The sequence below is a fragment of the Pantherophis guttatus genome, chromosome 1, assembly GCF_059756535.1.
Source record: "Pantherophis guttatus breed Tessera chromosome 1, ASM5975653v1, whole genome shotgun sequence".
In the NCBI taxonomy this organism is placed as follows: Eukaryota; Metazoa; Chordata; class Lepidosauria; order Squamata; family Colubridae; genus Pantherophis; species Pantherophis guttatus.
In genome coordinates, this window is record NC_142063.1 from 335,920,700 (window position 1) to 335,944,131 (window position 23,432).

The window sequence follows — 23,432 nt, forward strand, 5'->3', positions numbered from 1 at the left end:
GTTGGCAGAATCATAACATGGAGTCATCAAACTTTTCACTTGAAATTAGTTTCCACGTTGTGCAAAATGGATCACACATTGTGAAGGACTGTTTTCTAACACACTTGAAACACCTTCCTAAAAGCCTCGTGTGTAGTCACCAAAGGATCATAAACATCATGGAGTTGGAAGGTTCCTCAGAGGCTATCAGTCTAACCCCTGCTTGGTGTCTATGGAGATTCTCAGTCAACCAAGTCATGGTTGTCCCAAAGGTACTTTTTCAAAAAGCAACTGAACTTTCTTGGTTGTTTCCTTGAACATGTTTTGCTTCTCATCCAAGAAGCTTCTTCCGTTTTAACTGAACGGTGGAGGATGGAAGGATTTCTGCAAGGGATATAAATCTTTCCATATTCCACCATCCAGTCAGAACTGAAGAAGCTTCTTCTATAAAGGAATGACTTTATACTTATGGACAATGTAATCATATTATACCATGGTGGCAGGATTGTATATTTTATTTGTGTATTGGTGTATAGAATATATTAATAAAAATTATATTAAAAAAAAAAAGAAGAAGCTTCTTGGATGAGAAGCAAAATGTCTTAAAAGAAGAACAGAAAGTCCAGTTACCTTTTGAAAAAGCATCTTTGGGATAAAACCCCTGCTAAAGATCTGCAAAAGCATTTTGATTGACTCATTGACTCATAGAGTTGGAAGGAATCTCAAAGGCCATCTAGTCCATTTGTTAATTCAGAAGAGCTGGGAGGGTAAAGCATATGAAGCAGAAAACCAATGTACCTTGAAAGATTCCAGATTAATGAAAACTTTACAATTCACCAGGAAGGCCACACTTCACAACCTGCCTAGAATAAAGGATTGAGGAGTTGGAACATTTACATCCCAACGAATTCTCTGATTAATCACTAATGCGCCTGTCCTGATTACGTGAGAAATGGAGGATATCCTCTCTGGAGGATATCTACAGGGTCCCCTAACCAACTTGTTCAGATTGAAGAAACTACTTAAAGGAGCAGTGAAATGTTTCACACCAACAAGAAAAGCCCAGTTGCCATGACTCAACTTCCAGACAAGTCTACTTGGATGACTTGAGAATCTTCTTTGACAAAACTTATTGTTGTTGTTGTTAGTTGCGAAGTTGTGTCCAACCCATCGCGACCCGATGGACAACATTCCTCCAGGACTTTACCATCCCCCAGAGTCCAATTAAGCTCATGCCGACTGTTTCAGTGACTCCATTCAGTCACCTCATTTTCTGTTGTCCCCTTCTTCTTTTGCCCTCAATCATTCCCAGTGCTAGGCTGTTCTCCAGTGAGTCCTTCCTTCTCATTAGGTGGACAAATTAGGTGGACAAAACTTATAACTTTACTCTTTAAACAGCCTATTCTTCCCGAATATATTGTTATCTCACTTGTTTCCTTCTTCTTCTCTCCCCATAATAATATTTTACAAAGATCTCCAGACAATGGACGGAGTAATGAAAGCTTTGAATTCATTTAATGATAATGATACAGCTGGATTCCAAATTTAATGAAAACTTTATAAGTTTAGTCTTTAATCACCCTGTCCTTCATGAGTATCTTTTCATCTCCCATTTTTCCTTCTTTCCCTTTTCTTCCTTTTTGGCACAGTTCCTAATGAATTGTTATTTCTACTAGAGAGGTAGAGAAATAGATGGATGGCTAGAGAATGAATAGGGCAAAAGTGCACAGCCTTTTATTTTTCCAGAGGGTGATTTGATCTTTGGTTGACTTGATGGAGATGGGAATCAGAATCCTGCACCTGATCACAGTTTGGATATAAATTTGACAGGAATAATATATAGTTTAATTTCTCCTGCATGGATTGTGTGCTTGTAGTGGGAAAAGACCCCTGTGGCACAGTGGTTAGAATGCAGTATTGCTGGCTAATTCTGCCCACAACCTGGAGTTCGATCCTGACTGGCTCAAGGCTGACTTAGCCTTCCATTCTTCCAGATTGGTAAAATGAGGAGTCAGATTCTTGGGAACAATATACTGACATTGTAAATCACTCAGAGAATAAAGTAAACAGCCAACATGCTGTATTCTGAGGTATTCTGGGAATTGAAGTCCACACCTCTTAAACTGATGGAGATTAAGAAATGCTGCTCTGAAGTTTCCAAATCAGCTGTCCCTTATGGTTCAAATCAGTGGTGGGATCCTTCCGGTTTAACAACCGGTTTGGTGATCGCATGCTTTGCGCAGTTCAACCAAAAAATCACCTTCTGTATTAGTGCTAGGGAATTAAAACAGCTGAGGTGCAGCAATCCGCTCTGCCGTGCAAATCAGCTGTGAAGATAAAGGTAAGTAAAGTGCAGGAGCGGGTGGTAGGGCCCAGCTGATCGTCGAAGTGAACCGGTTCGCTCCTAGCTGATGGTCAGAGCTACCAGTTTGCCCGAACTGGTCTGAACCAGGAGATTCACATCCCTGTTCAAATCCTTTCTGTCTTTTCAGGAACTAGACAGCCCATCTTTGCCTTCTTCTTCTTCTTCCATCCATTCTTCCATCAGATCATTAAATTCATGTTTGTGTCAAACTGGCTCGGGATCCCTGCCAAATTCAGAAAGAGGGAGGCGAGTGTTGACAGGAGTCTATCCTGACAAATGACTCATTCATGGGCTGTGAATATTTGCTTCTGGGCTGCAGCCAACACTGATGGTCTGAGAAACGCAAACCACTGCAGGTGTCCGTGCCACTGTTGTTGCTCAGAGCTTACTTAAGAGATCGGAAGGAAAAGGAGGAGGAGATTTTGGATGGTATCCAGCTTCTGCTTCCTGAGACTCTTCCCTTTGAGAAGTGACAATTATGTCTTCAAGAGGATGAGTGCATCGAAGGGCGATTGGAGGGGAAGGAATAAATAAATCTAGATCTTCACAGCATGTTAGGAGACCAATATGTCCAGTGCTCTACACAGATGGTTTAGGGGCATGAACTGAATATTTGAAAGTTTTTCTTTTGGAAGCAGTCTCACATTATCCCTAAATCGTGTGAACTACTCTCCTTCAATATGCAGGTTTTATTTTTCCTGTTGTTTTATCCTGGAACAGTCACTTGGTATTCTAACCAGTCAGAGAAAACATAAAGAAAGGAATGATGCTATAAATCAGGGGTGTCCAACATTGGCAACTTTGTAGACTTCAACTCCCAGAATTCCACAGCCAGCATGGCTGCCTGTGGAATTCTGGGAGTTGAAGTCCACAAGTCTTAAGGTTGCCAAGGTTGAACATTTTGTGGACTTCAACTTGATGTCCACAAGTTGATGTCCACAAGTCTTAAAATTGCCAGGATTGGACACCCCGACTGTAAACCTATTTCATCAGATTGTTTCAGCCTGGGATGACCTAACTAAGCTAATTGAAAGATAGTGCTTGGTTTAATTGGCTGAACCAAACTAATTGGCTAGTGAGGTCAATGCTGAATGGTGCAAAAAAACTTTTATTCCTTTTAGAACAAATTCTGTGAAAGATCACTACTGCTGCTGACTTGTTGGAAGGATGTCATTACTTTTCAGCACCAGACTAAAAATACTGTAATGCCCTACTGATTCTTAGTATAAAAGCTTTAAATGGGACAAAAGAAGCTCATTTTTACAGGACTCTTTCACATAGTTAATCTCTGCCAACAAGACTGCGATTGTATTATTTGACAAAATTGTGTCCAATAAAATTGCCTCATAGCATAAAGGTCTTGGCATTTAATGTTTAGTAGGATAAATCCCACATGGATCTTAAGACAGAAAAGAAAGATTACATTTTAAATTAACATTCTTGCAAAGCCATGCCGTTTGTTGCTTTCCCCATTTAAAAGTGATTTCCAAGTATAATCAAATTGCAAAGAGATCACCCATACGAAATAGCTTTCAAATCTTCTTCAAAGTGAGATACACTGTTAACCCTTAGTATCCTACTATGCTGGTCAAAGGCAAATAGCTGTCAGGTGCCAATAGCCAGACACATTCATTGAGTTCAAAAGATAGAAAAAGTTTATTATTGTTACCTCTAACACAAGAATCTAGTCAATTAACTGGTCAATGCTACATTGGTGTTAGAAAAAGATCAATGGAATTCATAGAGGGTTAGACTTTTGTGACAACACAATGATTCTAAACTGATGAAACATTTAACCCCACGTGCCAGCTCTGCCTCTTCTTCTCCTACAATAGTAAGTATATTCAGGACCTATTCCACAAACACAAAGGGAAGTAAATTCCTCCTAACCCCAACCCTAACCCATATCTAAGTAAAACAAGGATCCATAAAGCGACTGATGCAATCCCAAAAAGTAAGTTCTTATCAAATCATATTTTATTTATTTATTTAAATCTTATAATAATCTTGAAATTTGGTCATTATATCTGCTTGTTGACATAACAAGTACAATCAAGTAACCAAGACTGAGAAATAAATAGCAAGGCCCAGCAATATAGATTTATATATACATATTTGCCAAGTATTAGAAAGTTGAAACAATACATTCACAAAAAGTCTGGCAGCTGACACTGAGCAAGTATATTTCCAGATGGTAAATTGTAATATGCAGGGAAAATCATGATGTATACTGTTGAAGAGTTATCATTGTGACTGTTTTTGTAATTTAATGTGGCATAAATGCAATGACATGAAGCCTGATGATACTGTTTGTGTGGGGAAGGGAGGTAAAGTTAGGGGCCTCTTCCAAAGCTACACTTTGATTGTAACGTTTAATATTTTGTACGTATTTGGTAAGGTTCCGTTTGTGGAAAGGTGGATAGATGAACTAATTTCCAATTCATATTACTCTGGCATTGGATCGTTTTTGCTAGCGCTGTCCTATTTCCATTTCAATTTACGATGTTGGCAGGGGCAGAAGCATTAAAACTCTCAGATTATTATTGCTAATTGAATAAGCAATAATAATAAAATAATGTGTTATTTATGGCAATGAGCAGGGATGTCTACAGGGAGGCGACCGAAAAGCAAAATGGGAGGGAAGAAAAATAGGAAAAGTGAGGAAGGAAGGAAGGAAGGAAGGAAGGAAGGAAGGAAGGAAGGAAGGAAGGAAGGAAGGAAGGAAGGAAGGAAGAAAGGAAGGAGGGAGGGAGGGAGGGAGGGCATGGATGGGGTAGGAGGGAGGAAAGGAGGGAGTGAAGAAAAATAAGAAAGAATGAGGGGGGAAGGGGAAGGAGAGGGGAGGGAGGGGATAGGTGGAAGGAAGGGAGGGAGGGAGGGCATGGATGAGGTAGGAGGCAGGAAAGGAGGGGTGAAGAAAAATAAGAAAGAATGAGGGAGGAAGGGGACGGGAGAGAGGGGGTAGGAGGAAGGAAGGAAGGAAGGAAGGAAGGAAGGAAGGAAGGAAGGAAGGAAGGAAGGAAGGAAGGAAGGAAGGAAGGAAGGAAAATTTCCAATGCTCCCCGCCAGCTTCCCACAAACTCAACGGGGAAATCAACAGGAAGTAAGAAATTGCTCACACTCCCAGTGATTTTTTTTTTTTTGCCTGCCTGTTTTAATTTGGTTTCTCTGTTTAGGGAAAGAAATATCTCTGAAATGATGACCCAACAGGTCATGGATTTGTCTAGTATCTACTTAATAGTTAAGATCCATGAAGTTCAGTTGATCTTGCTCCACATTACTGTTTATTTTAAATCACAAAGGCAACCTGTAATCTGAGCTACCAATTATACATCCTACCCAGAGATGTGAATCTTTGGGAAGTTCTTGCACATTTTTAATCATTTTAGAACAAGGAAGAATTGCTGCAGATGGTTATTAAAAGGGTCAATAAGATCATTGATTTCCAGAGGGACATGACCCTGAGAGCTGCTGCGATTCATTTACAAGCTCGTGGTGTGAGTTAATTGCTGTACCTCAGAGCTAACAAAAGATGACAATACTTAGTCATCTTCTGGACACTGCCCAAAAGTGTCACTGTGAAAGATGCTTCACAAAGATCACACAATTTATCTCCCTCTTCACAACATGAAGAACATGCAGTCTTATGTGGCTGATAACCCAAAAAAAAGGGGGGGGAGATCTCTCCAGATGGTTTGCCTTTACAAAATCTTAATAAGTCTGCACCACTTCCCATGGTTTAATCTAGGAACTTTATGGAGTTATGACTGAATTGATGGATGGATATGGGCAGCCATTTTGTCAAATGAAGGAAAGAAAGAGGGGCAAAAAGGAAGGAAGGAAGGAAGGAAGGAAGGAAGGAAGGAAGGAAGGAAGGAAGGAAGGAAGAAGAAAGAAAGAAAGAAAGAAAGAAAGAAAGAAAGAAAGAAAGAAAGAAAGAAAGGGGGAGGGAGGGAGGGAGGAAGGAGGGAGGGAGGGAAGGAAAAGGAGAAGGGAAGAAAGAGAAGAGAAGAGAAGAGAAGAGAAGAGAAGAGAAGAGAAGAGAAGAGAAGAGAAGAGAAGAGAAGAGAAGAGAAGAGACAGACCACTTCCCATGGTTTAATCTAGGAACTTTATGGGGTTATGTCTGAATTGATGGATCGATATGGGCAGCCATTTTGTCAAATGAAGGAAGGAAAGAGGGGACAAAGGAAGGAAGGAAGGAAGGAGAAAGAGAAAGAAAGAAAGAAAGAAAGAAAGGGGGAGGGAGGGAGGGAGGAAGGAAGGAGAGAAGGAGAAGGGAAGAAAGAGAAGAGAAGAGAAGAGAAGAGAAGAGAAGAGAAGAGAAGAGAAGAGAAGAGAAGAGAAGAGAAGAGACAGACATGGGGAAAGAGAGAGGGAGGGAATCAACATTCACTACTGACTGAAAACCACCACTTAATTTGTCTGGGGTGGAAAATATATACCGTATAATCTTACGTGTAGGAGATGGCCAGGCAGAGTCAAATGCCACAAGAGATCTACATTCAGCCCACTTTGAATTCCATTGACTCTTATCTACCGCCAATTTCCTTGGATTTTTAGTCATTCAAATTCTTGTAGAGAGCTTAAGCGTGCAACAAACCCTTATATACATTTGAATTGCTTGGGTTTCTTAATTTCCGTGCTTCCTTTTGCCACTATTCCTGAGACATCATTTTCCTTATTCTCACAGAAGTGATCGATTTAGTCATTCATTCATTCATTCATTCATTCATTCATTCATTCATTCATTCATTCATTGACTGATTATGTGCCATGAAGTCATTTTCAGCTTCCAGTCACCACACAATGAATCTTCTCCATGACATTCTGTTCCTAATATGGTCTTTCAAGTTTCCCATCAATGCCCCCATTGCAGTAGGGGGTTCCATTTACCTTTGCTACTGGTTCAGAACTGGGAACGCGCATGCACATGCGCAAAGGGTCCATGATGACATCTGGGCAGGTGGGCGGAGCCTCCCGCCGCTGCCACTACCAAGTCGCCCGAACCGGGATGAACCGGTAGAAACCCACCACTGCCCCATTGCCATTGTAGCTAAATCCATCCACCTCTTACATTTTAGGCAATTATTGTGTAGCGTAGAATGAGAACATGACAGAAGAGAAGTAAACATATATACACAATGTACTTAATTATAAGTAAAACTACTATGGGTTTATCACAGTGGCCTCATAACTGGATATTCAGTTCAGCTATCCAGGCAATCTTCTCTGGTGTTGCTTTGTGCAGATCTTCTAGAGAACCAGAGAATGGATGTTGTGGGCAATCGTGCACAATATGTTTAATAGCTTGCAAATCAGCACCACAATTGCAACAGAGGGACCTTCTCCATCTCTACTGATATAGGGCAGAGGTACAGCTTGCCTTCGGAAGTTGTGGGAGCTTCTTCTCTTGAGACTTTCAAGAAGAGATTGGACTGCCATTTGTCAGAAATGGTGTAGGGTCTCCTGCTGAGTGAGGGGTTGACTAAATGACCTATAAGGTCCCTTCCGGCTCTGTTAATCTGTAATCTACTTCTTCCCATTTTAGGCAAGATGAGGGGGAATCTGCAACAAAGTAAGCTTTAATAACGTTCCAGAAGGAGGGAACCTTTTTAATTTGTCTGTTTAATGACCTTTGCTCAATTTTGCATTGCAGTTCTTTGGATGGTCTTGTTTAGATAGATGATAGATAGATAGATAGATACGATAGATAGATAGATAGATAGATAGATAGATGATAGATAGATAGATAGATAGATAGATAGATAGATAGATAGACAGACGGATAGACAGACAGATGATAGATAGGTAGGTCGATAGATAGATAGATGATAGGTAGGTAGGTTGGTAGGTAGAAAGATAGATAGATAGATAGATAGATAGATAGATAGATAGATAGATAGATAAATTGTTCAGCATTTAAGTCTCCTTTGAGAGGAAAAATGATGTGCAAACTGAGAAACAATAGGGGCAACCAGAATTTAGTATTTAGAAGAAATATTTGGAGTAGTTCGTATTTGTCACAAGTGGACCACAAACGGAGCGAGTGTGTAATCAAGAAGCCAGTTAGACTAATTGAACCGTTTTTTAAATTTTGCACGATTAAGCTATCTTATTCGGAAAGCGGGGATGGCAAAGAGGATGTGGTTGATCGATATATTTAAGTTGTCCTGGATCAATGTTGAATTGAAACTGATTCCTAAGATATCAGGTCAGCTCACTTCTTGTGTCCTTGCCATCTCGTAAATGAAGAACACAGTAGTGGTACAGTTTCATGATAGGGAGAAAAAAAAATTGAATCAGAACAACAAACTCAAATGTGCACCCAAGGATTACATGAGCCACCTTACTTCTAATGCATTGGTTCTGCTTCGAATGGCAATTTTCTGATCAGGCAATATTCTGTTCCCAGGATACAAGATTGAAAGGATTTTGAAAGCTTGCCAGATAAAAGCTGGGTTTCAGCCCACTTTAGGTGTCAGCTCTCTTCCTGGAACATAGAGAAAAGCCAGTCTGAATTTGCTGCAATGTACCCCTTCCCCATGACATCAAGTGGAAAGAGACAGGTAGCTGCAGAACAGGAAATCAGTGCAGAGAAGAAGAACAAAGATGATTGGAGACTAAACTGTATGATGAACAGTTGTGGGTACTAAGTATGTCTAGTCTAATGAAGAGAAGGACTAGGGGTGATAAGATAACTGTCTTCCAGTACTTGAGGGATGTCACAGATAAGAGGGCGTCAATCAGGGGTGGGTTCTACTTACCTTTACTACCAGTTCGCAATGGGGTTGCGTGCGCAGAAGCTTCCTGATGACGTCAGGGTTGGTGGGCAGAGCCTCCCACTGGTTTTACTACCGGTTCTTGCGAACCGGTCCGAACCAGGGGCAACCCACCACTGGGGTCAATCTATTCTTCAAGGCACCTGAGAGCAGGACAAGAAGTAACGGGGAGATCATTCAAGAGGGATTCAATCTAGAACTAAATTCCAGACAGTGAGAAGAATGACTCAGTGGAAGGACTTGGCTTCAGAAGTTGTGGGTGCTCCATCACTGGAGGTTTTCAAGAAGATAACCAACAGCCATTTGTCCAGAATGGGATATGGTCTCCTTGAGCAGGGGGTTGGAGTCAAAGACTTCCAAGGTCCCTTCCAACTCTGTTACAGCTAGTCCTCGACTTACGACCACAACTGAGCCGCAAATTTCTGTTGTTAAGGGACACATATGTTAAGTGAGTTTTGCCACATTTTACAACCTTTCTTGACACAGTTGTTAAGTGAATCCCTACAGCTGATAAATTAATAATCCAGTTGTTAAGCAAATCTGGCTTCCCCATTGAATTTGCTTGTCGGAAGGTCGCAAAAAGGGATCACATGACTCCCTGGGACATAAATATAAACCAGTTGCTAAACTTCTGAATTTTGATCACATGATCATGGGGATGTTGCAAAGGTTGTAACTGTCAAAAATGGTCATAAGTCACATCTTTCAGTGCCCTTGTAACTTTGAACGGTCGCTAAATGAACTGTTGCAAGTGGAGGATTACCTGTGTTCTGTTACTCTACATTCTATCTTGGAACACACGTATCTCCAATAGCTGAAGCTATGACAAGGTGCTCACAAAGCAGAGGAAAAACTAGGAAATGGGAACAGCACCCCGCTGCGCATTCAATTAATTAAGTTGGTTAGTGAAGAAGAAACTACAGCTTTGTGCCAGATGGAGTTATGCAAAACCCATCATTACTTTCAACAACTATTGCACCAAAATGGAAGCTCAAAAAAGAGAAAATAGATGCTTTGGGGTGGAGGAAATCACAATCTTGGCTTGCTTTTTTGATGAGTTTAGGAGACCTATTTGCAATTTAAGATGAGTTGGCTTAGCACGATTTGAGCTGAATTGCAACAGGTCTAATCTGTAGAACAAATTGAAGGAGCTAAATGATTCAGAATTTGGGCAGGAAACTGAAAGCTAACCTGAATTTGGAATCATTAGAAGGCAAAGAATGCATTTAAATAATTTTTAGGAGGATTAGGGGGATTAGGGCCACCAAATTAGTGGCCCTAATCCGCCTAATCCTCCTAAAAATATTTAAATCAAATCAATAGGAAAGAAGGTATAAGAAGTTGCAAAGAAGCAGAGAAAGGAACAGGAAGAACATTAAACATAAACAGGCAACAGCTGGAAGGGAATTAGTTAGCCACTAACAAATGGCAGTTCTGTCTGGAATGCAAAAAAAAAAAAAAAGGAAAATAAATACAAACAGGCAAAGAGACTCTAGTTTAACAAAGTCATTAATAATTTTTGCAGGACCTTGCTATCAGATTTCCAAAGTCTGTACCTCATCCAATGGTGAGGTCCTTCTGGTTTAACAACTGGTTTAGCTACGCGCGCGTGCACAGTTGAACAAAAAATCACCTTCCGCATTAGCGCTAAGGAATTAAAGCAGCTGAACCGCAGCAATCCACTCTACTGCGCTAATCAGCTGTGAAGATAAAGATAAGTAAAGCGCAGGGTCGGGTGGGCGGGCCCAGCTGATCGTTGGAGTGAACCGGTTTGCTCTCAGCTGACATCGGAGCTACTGGTTCGCCCGAACCGGTCCAAACCTGGTAGAATCCCACCCCTGATCTCATCCTTTATTTCTTGCATCAAAACGCCTTATCAGAGTCTATGAAATTTTTGCTTTTGACATCACATCCTGCCGTAAATGGCTTGACATTGTAGGGTCTGATTTTTTATTTTATTTATTTTTCCTGTTTGGGTGACACTGGGTGTTTTATTTTTAAATGCTGGTTAAGCCTGTATTAGGCAAACACTACACTTGACCAGCAAAGTGGGGACAGAAGGAAGGGAGGGAGGGAAGGAGGGAGGAATGGAGGGCGGGAGGGAGGGAGGAAGGAAGCAAGGAAGGAAGCAAGGGAGGGAGAAATGGAGGGAGGAATGGAGGGAGGAATGGAGGGAGGGAGGAAGAAGGGAGGGAGGAAGCAAGGGAGGGAGGGTAGGTGGGAGGAAGGAAGGAAGGAAGGAAGGATATGAAAGAGTGAGTGAGTAAAGGAAGGAAGAACAATCATGGGAAAAGAAGAGGGAGGGGGAGGGAGGGAGGGAGGAAGGAAGGACATGAAAGAGTCAGTAAATGAGTGAGTGAGTGAGTGAAGGAAGGAAGGAAGGAAGGAAGGAAGGACAATCATGGGAAAAGAAGAGGGAGGGAGGGAAGGAGGGAGGGAGGGAGGGAGGGAGGAAGGAAGGAAGGAAGGAAGGAAGGAAGGAAGGAAGGAAGGAAGGAAGGAAGGAAGGAAGGAAGGAAGGAAGGAAGGGACCTCATAACTTAATTCATTAACAGAATTTGCTGTCACAATAATCTAGTGACAGGGCTATCAGATTGGATCAATTTAACCTGGATATTTAAATTTTTAAAATAGGCTGGTTCTATTAATGGAAATGGCCATTAATTATTATTACTAAATAATTATCACCATGTACATCTGTTCTTAAATGGCTGAATGCCAGTTGAATATTGTACATCTGTTGGTGTACAGGCAGAAAATTCAACCTAAGGATGTAATTGTTCCCTAGCAACAGCTGAATTCTGTGTTTTCCAAGAATAGGGGATCAACTGTTGTGTTTCTTCATCTGAGTAATCTTGGGGAAGTACTTAGGTGCAAACTAAAATGGACATAGCTTCTAACAGAAGCTCACTTACCTGTCTAAATACAGCCAGGGCCAAATCTAAAGATTTTTATGCATCATTTCATTCACTCAATCCTTTGAGATGTTTTAAAAGAAACCAGAAAATCTTTGTGACTTGCTGTTTATGACCTTTTTCTTTCTTTTTTTTTTATTGAAAAAGTTTTACAATTACATTTTCTCCCCAATTTCCCCCCCCCACCCTCCCTGACCTCCCTAACCCTCCCTAACCCCCCCTAGCCCACCCCTCCCCCCCGGACTTCCACAAAATATAATCCAAATCAAAATCCCCTTTTTATAAAACTTGAACCCCTCCACCCCCTGTATATTTTTCACATCTTCACAAAATTCAAATATTCTATCTCTATATAATACTTTCAGTTAAAAGCTATCTGATATTTCCTCATTTGATATTTATTCTGCACATAATCTATCCACTTTTTCCACTCCCATACATAAGTCTCTTGTGAGCGATCTTTTAAATATGCTGAAATCTTCGCCATCTCTGCAAAGCTGGCCATCTTCAAAGTCCATTCATCAATAGTAGGCATAGCTTCATTTTTCCAATATTGACCTATCAGTAATCTCGCTGCTGTTATCATATACAATATCAACTTTGTTTCACCCAATGTAAAACCCTTAACTATACCCAATAAAAACAATTGTGGAGAAAACTGAATTTTTTTCTTCAAAACATTCTGCATAACCCACCAAATTTTTATCCAAAAAGCCTTCACTTTCTTACAAGTCCACCACACATGATAATATGTGGCATCTAGGCAATCACATCTCCAGCATTTTGGTTGAACATTAGGGTACATGCACGACAATTTCTTAGGATCTAAATGCCATCCATAAAGCTGTTTATGACTTTTTTCTAATAGATAACATTTTGTATCCAGATATGGATATCAGTTCCAGATTTCTGGGCGATACAATGCTGCCTTACAGGTTACGATTGCAATATTGAATACATTTTAGCATCATGCAGGAAAACAATTGCTTTTTTCCTTGCTAGTTCCCATTCAGTTGGGTGAAAGAAATTGTGCTTTTGCAAATGATTTTTGCAAAAATTATTTACTGGGTTTTGTCAATGTGGCATTGTTTTGTTATTTTTTAATTACAGGTAGTCCTCGATTTACGATCACAATTGAATTTTGCTCCATTTTATGACCTTTCTTGCCACAGTTGTTAAGGGAATCACTGCAGTTCTTAAGTTAGTAACACAGTTTGTTAAGTAAATTTGGCTTCCCCGTTGACTTTGCTTGTCAGAAGGTTGCAAAAGGGGATCACATGACTCCGAGACACTGCAGCCGTCATAAATGTGAGTCAGTTGCTAAGCGTCTGATTTTTTATCAGGTGACCAGTGGTGGGATTCAAAAAAAAATTACTACTGGTTCTATGGGCGTGGCTTGGTGGGCGTGGCTTGGTGGGCGTGGCAGGGGAAGGATACTGTGAAATCTCCATTCCCTCCCCACTCCAGCGGAAGGTTATTGCAAAATCCCCATTTCCTCCCGATCAGCTGGGACTCGGGAGGCAGAGAATAGATGGGGGCGGGACCAGTCAGAGGTGGTATTTACTGGTTCTCCGAACTACTCAAAATTTCTGCTACCAGTTCTCCAGAACTGGTCAGAACCTGCTAAATATCACCTTTGCATGTGGCCATGGGGATGCTGCAATGGTTGTAAGTGTAAGTGAGGACCCAGTTGTGGGGGCAATAATCTGACTTTGTATAAATATACAAAAGAATGAAGGCTATTGCTGAGCACATTGTAAGCCACCCTGAGTCTCCGGAGAAGGGCGGCATATAAATCAAATTTTAAAAAAAGTGTGAAAAATGGTCATAAGTCACTTTTTTCAGTACTGTTGTAACTTTGGTCACTAAACAAACCATTGTAAATCGAGGATTACCTATATCAGGTAGCCAAAGTGAAAACTGACAGAATAAACTGTATTTTATTGTATGATTGAACTGGGATTTAAGCATCTTCAATTTAGCATTTTCAGATTAGGAAATCTGGATGGCCAAAGCAAGGGAAAGATATGAAACAGAAATGACAAGGAAAGCAATAATTTCTTCCAAGCGTCAATCCAGCTCAAAACCACCTGCAAGAGAAATTCCAAAGAAATTCTCAAGCACACCGAGAATAGGAAAATCCAGAATAAAACATTTGAAGAACTGCAGGGCAGATTCCAGCACTGCATTAGCAAATTCATAGCCATAGTCAGATGCAATCAATTTTGCACCTCTCCCTTGCCTTGAGCTCATTTGAACGATAATTAATTCAGAATTCTTGGAAGGTTTGCTGGCTACTTTAGTACAAGTAGGATCTATTCTTCCCCTGACATCTAATCCCTCTTTGGCAAGTGGCATTTTATAGCTGTGTTCAATATCCCTTGATCTTACCCTGGTGAGGAGATTTGTCCTGATAAATAAAAGAACCCACCAAATTGAATTCCCTTAAAAATTCATCATCCTAATCTTTAGGCACTCTCTTGCTGCCATTTCCATGAATTTTCTCTTTAGTCAAGGCAGAAGGAGGAGGAGGAGGGGGGGAGGAGGAGGAGGAGAAAGAAGAAGAGGAGGAGGAGGAGGACCAAAAGAAGGAGGAGGGGGAGGGGGAGGAAGAGGAGGAGGAGGAGGAAGAGGAGGAGGAGGAGGAGGAAGAAGAAGAAGAAGAAGAAGAAGAAGAAGAAGAAGAAGAAGAAGAAGAAGGAGAAGGAGAAGGAGAAGGAGAAGGAGAAGGAGAAGGAGAAGGAGAAGGAGAAGGAGAAGGAGAAGGAGAAGGAGAAGGAGAGGAAGAGGAAGAGGAGGAGGAGAAGGAGGGGGAGGAGGAGGAAGAGGAGGAGGAGGAAGAAGAAGGAGAAGGAGAAGAAGAAGAGGAGGAGGAGGAGGAGGAGAAAGAAGAGGAGGGGGAGGGGGAGGGGGAGGGGGAGGAGGAGGAGGAGGAGGAGGAAGAAGAAGGAGAAGGAGAAGAAGAAGAAGAGGAGGAGGAGGAGGAGAAAGAAGAGGAGGAGGAGGGGGAGGGGAGGGGGAGGGGGAGGAGGAGGAGGAAGAAGAAGAAGAAGAAGAAGAAGAAGAAGAAGAAGAAGAAGAAGAAGAAGAAGAAGAAGAAGAAGAAGAAGAAGAAGAGGAGGAGGAGGAGGAGGAGGAGGAGGAGGAGGAGGAGGAGGAGGAGGAGGAGGAGGAGGAGGAGGTGGTGGTAGAGGAAGCCAACTTTACATTCCTAATATATTTTTCTGATACAAAGCAAGACAATGACAAAGGGGAGTGGGTTTGGGGTGGGTTTTTTTTTGTTTTTTGTGTCAATGCATGAATAACCTGGTCAGGTTGTGCACTCTGAAGATCAACCTCAAAAGACATGGTGGAAGATGCATTCAGTGCTTGCTGGCAGTGGATGAGTGAGCTGAGGAACACAAATTGTTGTAGAGTATCCAGGAAGGCATCTCTCCTCGTCTCCTTCCTGGCCCCTGCCTGGTGAGACTCTAAATTCTAACTCCTTAACCGTTTGCAAAGGCCCGCTGTCAGAACAATCGAAATGGAGCAGATTACAAAATGGAATGGCGAGTGCTTTCATCTCCAAGGAAATCTAGAGAGCTCCATCAATCAACACCACAATTCTTGGATCAGATCAATGGAGCCAGGTGAGAGACATAAAAGGCCCGAAGCAAGATATGTGGCCCGCACTGCTGTGATTCAGCTGGACAAGGATGAATCGAAAGAAGTGTGGGCTAAACCAGGATGGGGAAAAAGCCCTTAAACTCTATTCTACCTGGTGTCTTTATGAGTTTGTGCCTTTTAAAAAAATCCTGAAGGGCCTAATTGCTTTTTTTCCAGAGATATGTTTTTTCTGTACTGGTAGTCTTTTACTTAGGGGATGCGGTGGCTCAGTGGCTAAGATGCTGAGCTTGTCGATAGGAAGATCGGCAGTTCAGAAGTTCAAATCCCTAGGGCCACAAGGGAAGAGACCCAGTGGTGGGATTCAGCCAGTTTGCACCACTTCGGGAGAACCGGTTGTTAACTTTCTGAGCAGTTTGGCAAACTGGTTGTTGGAAGAAATCATTAGGGCAGAGAACCGGTTGCTAAATTATTTGAATCCCACCACTGAAGAGACCTCCAAGGTCCCTTCCAACTCTGTTATTCTATTCTATTCTAAAATGCTGCCTTGGTTCTTTAAGACTGTTCTTTTATTTTTCATCTTTTTTTAAAAAAAAAATGCAGTGTAGACATAGAGCTTCAAAAAAAGTAGGAATGTCTAAGGCTCTGTGGATCTCTTCTATTTTTTTCCCTCCTCTGAAGGACGAACTGGCTTGTGGAAACCACATATAATTTCAGCACAAATGCTCCTGAGCCGCCAATGCAGTAATTAGATCCTCAGATTCACCACCATCCCAAAAGGGAGATGAGAAAGTATCTGCTTCAATTATTATCCCTAATAACTTTTGAGGACCTCTTTAAAGTGCATTTCAATGACTCAGACTTCAAATGTGGCTGAGATTAAAGAAATGAGATTCAACCTGGTGAATAACCGCCTCTCTCAGGAAGGCGCCGACCTTCCTTCGACTATTGCAAATCAGAGACGGGCCTTTCAAGGCAAACATCTCACGCTCCTGTCTCTGGTCCTTCACCGGGGATGAGGTACTTTCAACATCCATGAATTCAGAAAAGCTTTGAGAGGGCCCACTAGGACTTGAGAATGTCTGCTTGGAAAGCAGCCGGAATAATAGAAAAATGCAGAAAACTCAGATTTTCTTGAGTGTGTGACTGCAGAGCACACTCAAGCATTCACCAAAAAAAAAAAAAAAAAGTAGTTGAAAAGCTAAGCTATGAGCAAGACACTGAATTTTTTTTCTCTCATAGTAATCATTGCTCACTGATCTGAGGGAATGTGGGATTTCAGCACTTGTTGTTGTTGTTAGTTGCAAAGTCATGTCCGACTCATGGCGACCCCATGGACAATGTTCCTCCAGGCCTTCCTGTCCTCTACCATCCTCTGGAGTCCATTTAAGCTCACGCCGACTGCTTCAGTGACTCCATTCAGCCACCTCGTTCTCTGTCTTCTTTTGCCCTCAATCTTTCCCAGCATTAGGCTCTTCTCCAGTGAGTCCTTCCTTCTCATTTGGTGGTATTTGAGTTTCATCTTCAGGATCTGGCCTTCTAAAGAGCAGTCAGAGTTGATCTCCTCTAGGACTGACCGGTTTGATCGTCTTGCAGTCCAAGGGACTCACAGGAGTCTTCTCCAGCACCATCGTTCAAAGGCCTCAATTCTTTGGCGCTTAGCCTTTCTTATGGTCCAACTTTCACAGCCATATGTTGCAACTGGGATCACCATAGCCATGTAACATTTCAGCACTATGGGGTTATATTGTGAGTTGATTGCACAGTCGGCCAGAGATTTAGTCTGGATTTGGCATTTCTATCCACCTATCAAGTTCTTCCCAAGGAACTGGAATAGGCAGAGGTTGTTGTTTCATGTTGTTAAAGGTATTGCCACAGGATGTAAGCTGTTCCAAGGAAAGCTGCCTTTTACAATTGACTGATGGTGATTTTGTCAATGCTGATGGTGTTCAAGTAGTGTTCCAGTTGTTTTGGGATTGCACCCAAGGCTCCTATTACTATGGCTACTATCTTTGCTTTCCTTTGCTGTAGTCACTCTACTTCTATTTGCAGGTCTTTGTATTTTACGATCTTCTCCAGTTCTTTCTCTTCTCTTCTGCTTTCTCTAATACTACTATGTCCAGACTTTCTTGTCTTTCTTATCAACAATTGTTAAGTCTGGGGTCTTAAATGGTAGACGCTTGTCTGTTTGAATTCTGAAGTTTCAGAGTCCTTTGGTTTCCTTGTTTTCTATTATTTTATCTCTTCTATATACTCCCACCAGTTCTTGCTTGCAGGTAAGTGATATTTCTTGCAGATGTTTTGATGCTATTTTGTCATTCCATTGTAGGTAATCAGTCCGTGTGATCTTCCTGCAACAGCTAATTAGGTGGTCCACTTATTACTATTATTTGCTTTCAAGTTAGGGTTGATTCCTGGTGACTATGTGGACAAGATCCTGCAATTTCCATGGCAAGATTTTTGGAGGTAGTTTGCCACTGCCTGCTTCTGAGGACTGAGTGAGTCTAACTGGCCCAAAGTCACACAACTGGCTTTGGGATAAAGGTGGGAGTAGAACTCATGTCTCCCGGTTTCTCGCCTGCAGGTATAACCACTACATCAAACAGGGTCAATTATGATTTTGTTTATGATTACAGGTGGTACCCACCACCCTATCTCCTCTTTTCTTCTAAGCAGCTCTTACTCCCTCAACTAATCAAGGAGAGAACCAATCTGGAACCGAGGAGAAATTTCCTGACAGTGAGAACAATTAATCAGTGGAACAACTTGCCTCCAGAAATTGTGGGTGCTGCAACACTGCAGGTTTTTCAAAAAGAGATCCACGGGCATTTGTCTAAAATGGTGTCGAGTTTCTACCTGAGTAGGTGCTTGGACTAGAAGACCTCCAAGGCAGAGGTGGGTTTCAGCAGGTTCTGACCAGTTCTGGAGAACCGGTAGCGGAAATTTTGAGTAGTCCGGAGAACCGGTAGTAAAAATTCTGACTGGCCCCGCCTCCCCATCTATTCTCTGCCTTCCAAGTCCCAGCTGATCGGGAGGAAATGGGGATTTTGCAGTAACCTTCCCTTGCCACGCCCACCAAGCCATGCCACGTTCCCCAAGCCCACACCCACAGAACTGGTAGTAAAAAAATTTGAAACCCACCACTGCCCCAAGGTCCCTTCCAACTCTGTTATTTTGTTCTGTTAAGAGTTTTTCGGCCGCCCAAAAATAAACTCACATTGAGACCCACAGATGATCATTTTCATTTGCACCTTCATTTCCTGGGTCACTGGTTAGTTACGTTAAAGAAATGCTTGCTTGCTTGTTGGCGCAGTGGAAGATTCAAAAGCAACCATTACAGCAGAAGCAAACTGGAAAGTGCTCTATAAACCTCGGCTCCCCTGCAGTGAAAAGAACATTTTCCAGTCTGTTTTTGTTGTGTTGCAAGAGCCAGTGCAGTTTATTGATGAGCCATATGGCCACATTAAAGCACAAAAGGTTAAATAAAGTCATCGGCAGCAGTATAACTAAAAGCAAAGCCTCAGCTCATGCATCCTGACTGCCTGTATGTACAGCTAGTCCTCGCCTTACAACAGTTCGTTTAGAGAACGTTCAAAGTTACAACGGCAATGAAAAATGTGGCTTATGACTGTTTTTCACACTTATGACTATTACAGCATTGTTGTTGTTGTTAGTTGCGAAGTTGTGTCCGACCCATCGCGACCCCACGGACAACATTCCTCCAGGCTTTCCTGTCCTCTACCATCCTCTGGAGTCCATTTAAGCCAGGGGTGGGCAACCGTGGTCCTTTTACAACCTGTGGACTTCAACTCCCAGAATTCCTGAGACAGCCAAGCTGGCTCAGGAATTCTGGGAGTTGAAGTCCACAGGTTGTAAAAGGGCCACAGTTGCCCACCCCTGATTTAAGCTCACGCCGACTGCTTCAGTGACTCCATCCAGCCACCTCGTTCTCTGATTGCAGCATCTCCAGGGTCAAGAGATCAAAATTCAGATACTTGGCAACTGGTTCATATTTATGACCGTTGCAGTGTTTCAGGATCATGTGATCAGCCACCTACGGACAAACGAAGGCAAAGAGGAAGCCAGATTCACTTAACAAGCGTGTTATTAGGTTAACAACTGCAGTGATTCACTTAACAATTGTGGCAAGAAAGATTGTAAAATGGGGAAAGCTCATTTAATAATTGTCTTGCTTAGTAGCAGAAATTTTGGGCTGAATTCTGGTTAGAATAAAATTAGAATAAGTTTATTGCGGGGGTGGGTTCTAAATTTTTTTACTACCGGTCCTGTGGGCGTGGCTTATTTTGTGGGCGTGGCTTGATGGTCATGTGACAATTCTTTAGGATTTAGCAGAGGTACTGGTCTACCAGTCTTTTAACTGTTTATAGAGCTGTACCGGCACCGGTCTACCCATTTGTTTTTGGAGGCACCAGTCTACTCATTTGTTTTTGGAGGCACCGGTCTACTCATTTGTTTTTGGAGGCACCGATCTACCCATTTGTTTTTGGAGGCACCAGTCTACTCATTTGTTTTTGGAGGCATCAGTCTACTCATTTGTTTTTGGAGGCACCGGTCTACTCATTTGTTTTTGGAGGCACCGGTCTACTCATTTGTTTTTGGAGGCACCGATCTACCCATTTGTTTTTGGAGGCACCAGTCTACTCATTTGTTTTTGGAGGCATCAGTCTACTCATTTGTTTTTGGAGGCACCGGTCTACTCATTTGTTTTTGGAGGCACCGGTCTACTCATTTGTTTTTGGAGGCACCGGTCTACCCATTCGTTTTTGGAGGCACCGGTCTACTCATTTGTTTTTGGAGGCACCGGTCTACTCATTTGTTTTTGGAGGCACCGGTCTACCCATTTGTTTTTGGAGGCACCAGTCTACTCATTTGTTTTTGGAGGCACCGGTCTACCCATTTGTTTTTGGAGGCACCAGTCTACTCATTTGTTTTTGGAGGTACCGGTCTACCACCACACTGCCTTTTAACACTGATCAGCTGTAGGGCGGCCGTTTGAAGTCCTGCGGCAAGAGTTTAAACAGTTTTTTCCCTTCTAGCCGATCAGCTGGGACTCAGGAGGCAGCAATAGATTGGGGCAGGGCCAAATAAAAGGTAAGAATAATGCGGGGTGGGGGGGCGCGGGAGGGCGGGAGGGCCCAGCTCCCGAACAAAGAGAACCGGTTCGGTGACGTCATATCGTCACCGCTACCGGCTCGGCTGAAGCGAGCCGAACTGGGAGGAATCCACCACTGGTTTGTTGTCACTTTGAATGTACACGAATTGGCATACATTAAAATGAAATTTCGTTGCATACAGCTCTCAAAGGGTCACAAATAAGTAAATACAAAATTATGCATATACACACATATATTATATGACACAGAGAAATAACACAGTATAGTTCAAATGTATACATGTACATGGCAAGAAAAATGAACCTTGCAAGTTTACTAGATGGATAACATAGGGAACAAAGCTATTTCAGAATCTGGTAGACCTGCTAGAAATACTTCGAAGCCTCCTCCCAGAGGGAAACAACAGAAACAGACCATAAAATGGGGGTGTGGGGTCTTTAACAATCCTTTGAGCTCTAAGCACACAGCGCTTATAAGCAGTATCCTGAATAAGAGGAAGGGAGCTTCCTATAATCTTCTTGGTTGTCCTTACCACTCTCTGTAGGGACTTTCTATCTGAGGCACTGCTGCCACCAAACCAAACAGGGATGCAGTTTGCTAAAATGCTCTCAGTCGTGTAAAAAGTGGTCAGGCCAGGAGAAATATGTGCTGTCCTCATCTGACGCAGGAAATGCAGATGCTGGTTTACACACTTCAGATAGTTAATTATCTGCATCCCCAGATACTTAATACTGTTGATCACCTCTACAGCTGCATCCTCGATTCTGAGTGGCATATGACTATGCCGGCTCTTTTTAAAATCTACAATGATCTCCTTTGTTTTATCAACATTTAGAACCAGATATTGCACCAGTTCTCAATTGTACTGTTTTATTCCAAACAGAGTCCATTTTATATGTGATTTCTGAATTCAGACCACACATAAAGTATGTTGTGCTCTCCAGCAGCTTTCCTCAAACATCTCATTTCTGTGGTGACTAACTTTCGTTTATGTTTTGTTGTAAATGTCTGTCCCAATACTTTGTTGGTCTTCCATGATGATGGAAAAAGGCAGACAGTGGGCTGTTCATTTTATACATGATTCGGGATAATGTCCTCTTTCTGTTCAACACAACTGGCCCTTAAACATTGCACTTGGTTTATACAGATAGTCCTCGACTTACAACCATTCATTTGGTGATCGTTCGAAATTACAATGGCACTAAAAAAAGTGACTTATCACTATTTTTCACACTTATGACTGTTGCAGTATATCCACATGTCACATGATCAAAATTTGAATGCTTGGTTCATATCAGAGGTGAAATCCAAAAAAATTTTCTCTACCAGTTCTGTGGGTGTGGCTTGGTGGGCGTGGCAGGGGAAGGATATTGCAAAATCTCCATTCCCACCCCACTCCAAGGGAAGGATATTGCAAAATCTCCATTCCCACCCCACTCCAAGGGAAGGATACTGCAAAATCTCCATTCCTACCCCACTCTGGGGCCATCCAGAGATGGTATTTGCCGGTTCTCTGAACTACTCAAAATTTCCGCTACCGGTTCTCCAGAACCTGTTAGAACCTGCTGGATTTCACCCCTGGTTCATATTCACACAGTTGCAGTGTCCCAGGGTCATGCAATCATCTTTTGCAACCTTCATACAAGCAAAGTCAATAGGGAAGCCAGATTCACTTAACAACCATGTTACTAACTTAACAACTGCAGTGATTCGCTTAATCACTGTCAACGAAGGTCATAAAATGGGGCAAAACTCACTGAACAGCTGCCTCACTTAGCAACAGAAATTTTGGGCTCAATTGTGGTCATATAGCGAGGACTACCTGTCCATGTCTGTGCAAAGCTCCTGATGTCATGTTACATATGGCTCCTTCTACCAGACACCTTCTGAGTCATTAAAAATGCCTGGCAGAATTGCCTTGACAGACAGGAGCACATTCTATCCAAGCTCCACGTCTCCATAGCTCCCAAGGCTTAAGCAACAACCCACCAAATTTTGGGTATTTATCCTCATCAGCCTTAATTAACTGCATCTGTTGGATGAGGAAAAGGACGAAAGGCAGAACTGCGGGAATTCTAAATTGGCTTGTGTTTTGTCACGGAGTATGCAGTGATAGTCTACAGGCTTCCTAATTCTAGCAAATACAGAAGAAAAGTAGCCAGAAACTTTTGGCAAAGGATAACTAGCAAATCTGGGATGGGAAGGTGGCAGACAATTCAGATTGGCAATTGGCATCCTGCAGGTGAAACTGAGTCATTTCTTTGATGTTGCATTTTGCTGCAGACTTGCTTTGATTTAGCAGCTGATCGACATCGGTCCTTCCTATATTTAGTTATCTATGAAGCGTTTACGTTCCTAGCACTTGAGATGGCAAAAGACAACAGCTTCAATGGATAGAGTGAGCCAGTTTGGTCTAGTAGTTAAGGCACCAGGCTAGACACCAGGAGACTGTGAGTTCTAGTTCCTCCTTAGGCAGGAAAGCCGGTTGAGTGATTTTGAGCCAGTCACTCTCTCTCAGCCCAAACCACCTCACAAGGTTGTTGTTGTGGGGGGAAATTGGTTGCCTTCTCCCCTCTTTGGAAGAGCTTTATATTTCCCGCTGCCTTTAGAAAGTTCAAAACATTCTTAAAGATCCATCTCATTCTGAGCACCC